We start from the raw sequence: 9,383 nt of genomic DNA, 5'->3' as shown, positions 1-9,383 counted from the left end.
TCCTCACAGCTGGAGCAACAAGCAACACCATGAGAAACAGAGAAAATAATGAAGTTGTCAAGGATTTCATTTTACTTGGCTCCACAATCAACGCCCATGAAAGCAGCAGTCAAGAAATCAAACAACATATTGCACTGGCAAATCTGTTGCAAAAGACCTCTTGCAAGTGTTAAAAAGCAAAGACGTCACTTTGAGGACTAGAGTGCACCCAGCCCAAGCCATGGTATTTTCAAGTGCCTCATATGCTGGACAATGAATAAGGAAGACTGAAGAAGAACTGATGCCTCTGAATTATGGCTTAGGTGAAGAATACTGACTATACCATGGACTTCCAGAAGAACAAACCAATCTGTTTTGGACGAAGCACAATCAGAAGGCTCCTTAGAAGGGAGGATAGTGAGAGTTGGTCTCACCTCCTGTGGACACGTTATCAGGAGGGACCAGTCCCTAGAGAAGGACATCATGTTTGTAAAGTAGAGGGTCTCAGCGAAAAAGGGGAAGACTTAACAAGCTGGATTGACACGGTGGCTCTGACTCTGGGCTCAAAGATAGCAACAATTGTGAAGATGATGCAGGACTGGGCGATGCTTCCTTTGTTGTACACAGGGTTGCTATAAGTCAGAACTGACTCTACAACACCTAACAACAACAACAATCAGATCTCTGTTGCAAAGCTAGTGTTAGACCTGTCTCCAAATGCAGGTTCTCGCAGCAGCCCCCACTGCTCCAATCACCAACAGCCTCTTAATGTTTGGCACCAATGGCTATGTTTCCACCAATCTTTATGTTTCTACCAAACCAATTCCAACGTTTTCACCACCCTCTTTCTTATGTTTTGTCCAAGATTGCAATAGTTTGAAAGACCTTAATTGCCTGGCTGAATTTAGGTAGAAATAGTATTTCCCTCATTATTCAAGATATTTAAAATTCCCATCCTGCACTTTTGCTCAGCATGCGACAACCAGATGTGTGGAAGAACCCCTAATCATCCCAGCGTAACCCCTTGACATTTAACCAAGCCGTGTTGCGGTTACTGTTAGATGCCTTTGAGTGGGTTCCAGCTCCCAGTAACCTCAAGAGACTAGTGTTAATCAACTCCCTCTGCCACTGCCCCCGTTCTCCCAAGTTAACCCAGCACTGAGGAAGCTGTCAGGGACAGGCAAGGGGAAATGGGGGAAGGGAGACGGGCAGCCTGAGCGGGAGAGAAGGTCCCCAAAGCAAATAAAGGAAAAGGTGACTGACTGGCAGCATTAAGTTTCCTGCTGTTTGACAATGCTGCCACCTTCTGGCATAAATTAGAAATTCAGTAGAAAATGTTTGAAAAGAGACAATTGATCCAGACTAGTGATGACCTCCTATGTTTCACAGCAGAACTGCCCTCCACTGGGTTTTCATTGGCTGTGATCATTCGAAGTAGATTTTCAGGCCTTTCTTCCACCACACCTATGGATAGATTAGAATCGCCCACCTTTCAGTCAGAAGCTAAGTGCTTAATCATTTGCACCACCCAGGGGCTCCAATTTCATCTAAGTTATCCAATTAGCAAACACGTTGCTGATCAGGAGATAAGCCAAAAGATGCAACCCTACATACGAATGACAAACGAAAGAATAACATTCCTATGGAGTTGATTCCGACTCACAGCGACCCTGCAGGGCACAGCAGAACTGCCAGTAGGGTTTCCAAGGCTGATTGCTTTGAACTGCCAACCTTTTGGTTAGCAACTGAATGCTGTAACCACTGCACCACAAGAGCCCCTTCCTATATACCAAAAAGGTTTTTTTCAAAAAAAAAAAAAAGCACAAATGAACACCAGATGCTCCTGAGATCAGAGCTCTGGACAATCAGAGACACTTCCACACCTGCCCCCGCCGATCTAGTCCCCACCCACTCCCCAATACCTTCTCAACTATTATCAAATCACAGAACGTTGCCACATAAGTCTCCAATGACTTTTAATTGTACTTGTGTGTACAATTTGTATCTGCGTGTCTCTACAACTTGTGTGTACACCTTGTATGTGTGCGTCTGTGTCCAGAACCGTGTCTTCAACGCTTTTAGGTAAGGCGCTCTCTATTTTCTCAATCTGCTGCCATTATTCCTCCCATACCTAACATAGGAATGGCTCTCCACATACTCGTTACCTGCCTGGTCTACTGTTGTGACCCCACACGGCCTAGCTCCTTCACATCTCTCCAACATCACCTCTTCCCACATTCATCAATCTCTACCCTCCAGCCATACCGCCCTTCTTTTCAGTTTCAGAACATGCAAGGAGCTCATCTCTCTAACAGAGTCTTTTCACTTGCTTTTCCTTCTGCCTGAAAGTGCAGCCATAGGATGTTGGCAGAAAGGGATCTGAGTAGGAGAGGAAGAATACAGGTTGTCTTGATTAGAGGTTGGCAGGTTTTTGTTTGTTGTTGTCATCACTTTGAACCTGTCATCCCACTCTTCACCTCCACTCCATTGTTTCTGATGAGAAGTCAGCTGTTCATCTCACTGTGGGTTCCCTGTACTTGGTAAGCAGTTTTCATCTTGCTGCTTTTGAGGTTTTCCCTTGGCCTTTGTCTTTCAACAGCTTGACTCTGATGTGTTTAGGTGTGGATCTCTCCATATCTATCCTATTTGGATCTGTTCAGCTTCTAAGGTGTATAGTTTGTTGAGTGTTTTTATCATGGAAATGTTGGATTTTGTATCAATTAGTTCTAATAATTTTACATATCACTTAATTCTAACTCTATTACATTAATTTCCTAATGTTAAACCACTCTTGCATTTTTAGGATAAATCATATTTGTTCATGGTGTGTAATCTTTTTAGTATACTGTCAGATTCTATTTGCTAGTATTTTGTTACAGATTTTTACATCTATATTCACAATGGATATTGGTTTGTTGTTTCCTTTCTTGTAGTGTCTTTGTTGGGCTTTGGCATCAGGGTAATGTTGGCCTCATAAAAGAAATCAGGAAGTGTTTATCTTTCTTATATTTTTTGGAAGAATTTGAGAAGAACTTGTGTTAGTGCTTTTTTAAATGTTTAGTGGAAATCACCATAAAGTTATTTGGTTCTGGAGTTTTCTTTGTTGGGAGAGTGTTGATAACTAATTCAATCTCTTTGCATGAAGGTCTCCACCACTCATGTCAGTTTGTTGTACTGTGGTGGCTTGCATGCTGCTGTGCGGCTGGAGGCTATGCTACTGGAATTTCAAATACCAACAGAGTCACCCATGGTGGACAGGTTTCAGTGGAGCTTCCAGATCAAGACAGACAGAAGGATGGTGCTATCCACTTCTGAAAAAAAATAGACACTAAAACACTGTCTCATATATTACTGGAAAATTTTATGAATAAGAGTGAAACACTGTATGGTACAGTGCCAGAAGATGAGACCCTCAGGTTGGAAGGCACTCAAAACATGACTGGAGAAACGCTGCCCTCAAAATAGAGTTGACTTTAATGACGTGGATGGAGAAAAGCTTTTGAGACCTTCATTTGCTGATGGAGCACAACTCAAATGGAAAGAAAAGGCTGCAAACACTCATTAATAATCAGAACATGGTCTGTATGCCCTGGAGAAGGGTATCATGCTTGGTAAAGTAGAGGGTCAGCAGAAAAGGGGAAGACCCTCAACGAGACAGGTTGACACAGTGGCTGCAACGATGAGCTCAAGCACAGCAAGGACTGTGAGGCTGGCACAGGACCAGGCAGTGTTTCATTCTGTTGGACACAGCGTCACTATGAGTCAACAGCACCCAGCAAAATTTGCAGATCTGTTCAGATTTCCTATTTTTTCTTCAGTCAGTTTTGGTAATTTGTGTATTTCTACGAACTTGTCCACTTCATCTAGGTTATCCTAATTTATTGGCACACAACTACTCATGGTATTGTTTTACAATCCTTTTTATTCCTATTAGGCAAGTAGTAATCTCCCCACTTTCAGTTTTGATTTTAGTTTTTTGTACGTTCTGGTTTTTTTTTTTTAATTTACAGAGCAAAATGTTTTATGTGTACAAATGATTTCACACTTCGATTACCATCCCCAACCATGACAAAGTCTTCTCCCCTCCCATCCCTGTGACTACCCACTCCCTGTGCCCTTCTTAACTATGCACTGCTGTCTGTCCAGCTCTCCCTATGTGAATGCTATCCCTCTGGTGCCCCATGGCCAATTGGTCTAAGGGGTGTATCTCCCTAAAGTAGGTGAGTACATTGCCTCGTGGTAGGTGTTCTGAACATAAGTCTTTCTACTGTTGGGCTAAGAGCCAATGCATGGGAGTGAGTCCAATTCTACACCCGAAGGGTAACCCGGGGCCATAGTCTCAGGGGTTCCACCAGACTCTATTCAACTAGTAATTCTGGTCATTCTTGTGCTTTTGGATATTGTTCTACATTTTTCCTCCCACTCTATCCAGGATCTCCAGTTCTAATCTCTTTCGAGTGCTTGGCATTTATAGCTGGGCACCATCTAGTTCTTGTGGTCTCAGGGGTCATCATATCCTTGGACTAATTGTTTCCAGATGCCTTTGATTTTCTTCACTCTTCTTTGCTTCAGATGAGAGGAGACCAATAATTGCATCTTAGATGGCCCCTCAAAAGCTTCTAAGACCCTAGTCGCTACTCACCAAAGTATGTTGTGCCAATTGAGTTTGGTGTCTCCCATGACTGTGGTCCTGAGTCACCAGGCCCGGTTCTCTCTCTCAAGGTATATGGTTGTCTCTGAGAGGTTACTCCAACTCTGTCTTCTGTTGCTTCTGTAATGTGTGTGGCTAGTTTTGTAGCACAAGTGCATATGTAAGATTATCTTTAGCTAAAGCTATCCTTGGTCTAGGGTATAATCCTGTTCACCAATCCCCACCTGATTGTCTCACTTGTCTATGCATTTATCTGTAGCCTGGTGTTTGGTGTTAGTGGTAATACAGTATTATGCATATACTATTATTTGCCTCTGTTGTCTATCTTATGTGCCTGTTTCAGTGTCCTTCCTTTCCCCAATACTTTTTCTTTGGCACCATAACTGAATGTTTTTCTATTTTGTTGACCTTCTCAAAAAAAAAAAAAAAAAACCCAACTCTTAGTGTAATTGATTTATCTATTATTTTTCTACTCTTTCATTTATCGCCATCTAATCTTTATTACTTTCTTCCCTCTTCTAGTCTTGGCTTTAGTTTCTAGTTCATAGAGGTTTGAAGTTAGATTACTGCTTTGAGGTCTTTCTTTTTTAATGTAGGTATTTACAGCTGTACTTTCACTCTGAGCACTGTTATCACTGCATCCCGTCAGTTCTGCCATGCGGTGTTTCCATTTTCATTTGTCTCTGATATGATCTGATTTTTCTGTGATTTCATATTTATGAGTACATTGTTTAATTTCCACATATTTGTGAATTTTTCAGTTTTCCTTCTGTTATTGATCTCTAGTTTCATTCCATTGTGTTCAGAGAAGATACTATGTACGATTTTAATCTTTTTAAATGTATTGAGGCTTGTTTTGAGGCCTTACCCATGGTCTATCCTGGAGAATATTCCATGTGCATGTGAGAAAATGCGTATTCTGCTACCGTTGGGTGGAATATTCCAGATACATGTTAGGTCTAGTTGGTTTATGATGTTGTTCAAGTCCTCTATTTCCTTACTGATTTTCTGTCTAGGTGTTTTATGTAGTATTTAAAGTGGAGTATTAATGTCTCCAACTATTATTGTTGTTGTTGTTAAGTGCCATTGAGTCAGCTCTGACTCATAGCAACCCTATGTACAACAGAACAAAACACTGCCCAGTCCTGCGCCAGCCCCACCATCCTTGCTGTGCCTGAGCCCATCACTGCAGCCATTGTATCGATCCACCTCATTGAGGGCCTTCTCCTTTTTCATTGACCCTCCACTTTACCAAGCATGATATCCTTCTTCAGGGAATGGGCCTTTTGACAACACGAGACCAAGTCCAGCCATTCTCGCTTCCAAGGAGCATCCCGGCTGCACTTCTTCCAGGACAGATCTGTTAGTCCTTTTAGCAGTCCCTTGGTACTATTAGCATTCTTCTCCAACACCACAACTCAAAAGCATCAACCCTTCCATGGTCTTCCTTATTCATTATCCAGCTTTCGCATGCATGTGAGAAGACTGAAAATATCATGGCTTGGATTAGGCGTGCTTTAGTCTTAAAACAGACATCTTTGCTTTTGGGCACTTTAAAGAGGTCTTTTGCAACAGATTTGCCCAGCGCAATACACCATCTAATTTCCTGACTGCTGCTCCATTGGTGTTGGTTGTGGAACCAAGTAATATGAAATCTTTGACAAGTTCAATATTTTCTCCATTTATTGCAATGCTGCTTATTGGTCCAGTTTTGAGGATTTTTGTTTTCTTTATGTTGAGGTATAATCCACACTTCAGACTGTAGTCTTTAACCTTCATCAGTAAGTGCTTCAAGTCATCTTCACTTTCAGCAAGCAAAGTTGTGTAGTCTGCATATCACAGGCTGTTAATGAGTCTTCCTCTAATCCTGATAGCACACTCTTCTTCACATAGTCTAGCTTCTCGAGTTATTTGCTCAGCAAACAGATTGAGTAAGTATGGTGAAAGGATAAAATCCTGATGCACTCCCTTCCTGCTTTTAAAGCATGCAGGGTCCCCTTGTTCTGTTCAAATAACAGCCTCCTGGTCTCTGTACAGGTTCCTCATGAGCACATTAAGTGTTCTGAAATTCCCATTCTTCACAATGTTACCCATAATTTGTTATGATCCACACAGTCTAATGCTTTTGCAGAGTCAATTAAACACAAATAAACCTCTCTCAGATATTCTTTGTTTTCAGGCAAGACCCATCTGACACCAGCAATGATATCCCTTGTTCCACTTCCTCTTCCAAATCCAGCTGCATTTCTGGGAGTTCTCTGTCAATACTGCTGCAACTGTTTTTCAATTATCTTCAGCAAGATTTTATTTACATGTAATATTAACAATATTGTTAGATAATTTCCACATTCTATGGGACTACCATTCACATGTCAGTTTGTCATACTATGGTGGCTTGGTTGTTGTTGTGAGGCTGGAGGCTATGCCACCAGTATTTCAAACACCAGCAGAGTCACCCGTGATGGACAGGTTTCAGCGGAGCTTCCAGACTAAGACAGACTCTGAAGAAGGAAGGGGCCATCCACTTCTCAAAGAATTGGCCAGTGAAAACCTTATGAATAGCAGTGAAGCACTGTCTGATATATTACTGGAAAACCATTATTGTGGAACAGTCTATTTCTCCCTTCAATTTTTACAAATACAAAATCACCTTCCTCGTCTCTTGTAACAATTTTTTACTTAAAGTCGGTTTTGCCTGATAATATAGCTACTCCAGTTCTCCTTTCATTACAATTCTCATGGACTATCTTTTTCCATCCTTTCCCTTTGAACCTATTTGTATCTTTGGATCTAAAGTGAACTTCTTATAGACATTGTTTCACCTACTATTATTTCTCACCAACATCCCTTCGACTTCATGACTCATTACTCCACAAAAATTTTGCTAGGATCCCGAATGACATCCATGAGGCTACACCCAATATGTATTTTTAACTTTTTTAAAAATCTCTCAGTAGCATTCCAATATGTTGGCCATTTCCTCCTTCTTGAAAAACATTCTTCCTATAACGTTGATGACTCAACATCTTCTTGGTTTTCCTTCTATTTCTCTGGCCATCAGTATGTATCTTCTGTTGTTGTAAACAAAGTGCCACACCACGAGCTCAACTCTCTTATAACTCATGGCACACACAAGTGCCACTTGCATTTTCCACATCTGCAGTTTCTTGGGAGGCTTTTTCCCCATATACAGTAAGTGCCAGCAGAGGGGTGGGGACTTACGTAACTGTGTAAAACAGAAGGAAGTTCATCAACAACAGGTTGCTGTGTTGACAGGTTAGTGTATGAGGGGTGAACCCTGGAGCATTGTGTAAAACTTGTTTCTCTGGGCTTCTGTACAGCAAGATAAGGCTTGGAAGTAGGTTTCTGTTTCCTATGTGTCATTGGGAAGGTGTTCAGGATTAGATTAACATTCAAGTGAATTTTTTTTTTCATCCCTAATTCCACCTATCTTACCACCAGAGTCCACTGGGACATATGTATCATCACACACAGTATTTGTCAAAACTCATCATACCTAACAAAAACTTTAAAACATTCAATGATTTAGCATTCATTCCACTGGTGAAAAAAATATATTGTATCTACAAAACCTCACAAGCAAAAAATAATACTGGTTAAAACAACGCTCCTTTATTATTTCACAGTTCTGCAGGTCAGAGGTCTAGAAGGCAGAACAATGACAGACAGGACATTCTTTTAAAAAAAAAAAAAAAAAAAGAAAAAAAAAAACGGGGGGGGTGGAGAATAATTGAAATAGGGCATTTACTGTGTAATATTCCCATACTTCCAATAAATAAAGAAGATAAGTTTAATAAAGATGTTTGGTCACTAGATAGATTTGTACACAAGTTTGAGAAGTAAATAAACTTAATGTTCCATTAACCACGGTAATTCAAACCCTACAACTATTCTGACTTCTGACTTTGGTACCGTCATCTACAAAGTTTTTCTCTGCATTTGATCTGTGTTCTGCTTTTTTATGAATGTCTTCCTTTTTTCTTTCTTTCTGTTCCTCTGGTCATTGTTGTTATTAGCTGCAGTCGAGTCTGCTCTGACTCGTGGTGACCCCACCCACAGTGGTACTGGACAATCATAAACTACGCGGTTTCACAGGCTGAGTTTTGGAAGGAGATCTGCCCCCAGGCTTCCCAGTCTATCTTAGTCTGGAGCACCCCAGAAACCTGTTCTGCAGCACATCCACATGGACACCTCCAGTGACAGAGAAGCAGTGGCTGAGCTTGAGGAGCACGGGCCAGGAACTGAACCCAGGTGTCTTGCATGGAAGGTGAGAATCCTACCACTGAATCATCAATGCCCTCATCTAAAAACTCACTGCCATCAAGTTGATTCCAACTCATAGTGACCCCTATTGGGTTTCTGAGGCAGAAAATCTTCACCGAAGTAGACTGTCCCATCTTCCTTCCATGGAGCCGTTGGTGGCTTTGAACTGCCAACCCTTTGGTTAGTAGTCAAATGCCTCAGGCATTGTGCCACCAGAGCTCCTCATAGAGGAGCCAAAATTATTATTTGCTTTTGCTTATAAACTAGTGCCATCGAATCACCCTGATGCATCAAGGCAACGCCATGTGTGTCAGAGTAGAACAGTGCTCCAGTGTGTTCAACGCCGATCTCTCAGAAGTGGGTCACCACATCTTGCTTCCAAAGCTCCTCTGGACGGACCTGAGCTCCAGCATTCCACGCAGCAGCAGAGCACACCAGCCGTTGGTCCTACCCAGGCCTTCCTTTGCTT

Source organism: Orycteropus afer, unplaced genomic scaffold (genome assembly GCF_000298275.1).
Source record: "Orycteropus afer afer isolate SDZICR_OR568_19922 unplaced genomic scaffold, OryAfe1.0 scaffold00106, whole genome shotgun sequence".
Classification (NCBI taxonomy): Eukaryota; Metazoa; Chordata; class Mammalia; order Tubulidentata; family Orycteropodidae; genus Orycteropus; species Orycteropus afer.
This window is presented reverse-complemented; position numbering follows the sequence as displayed.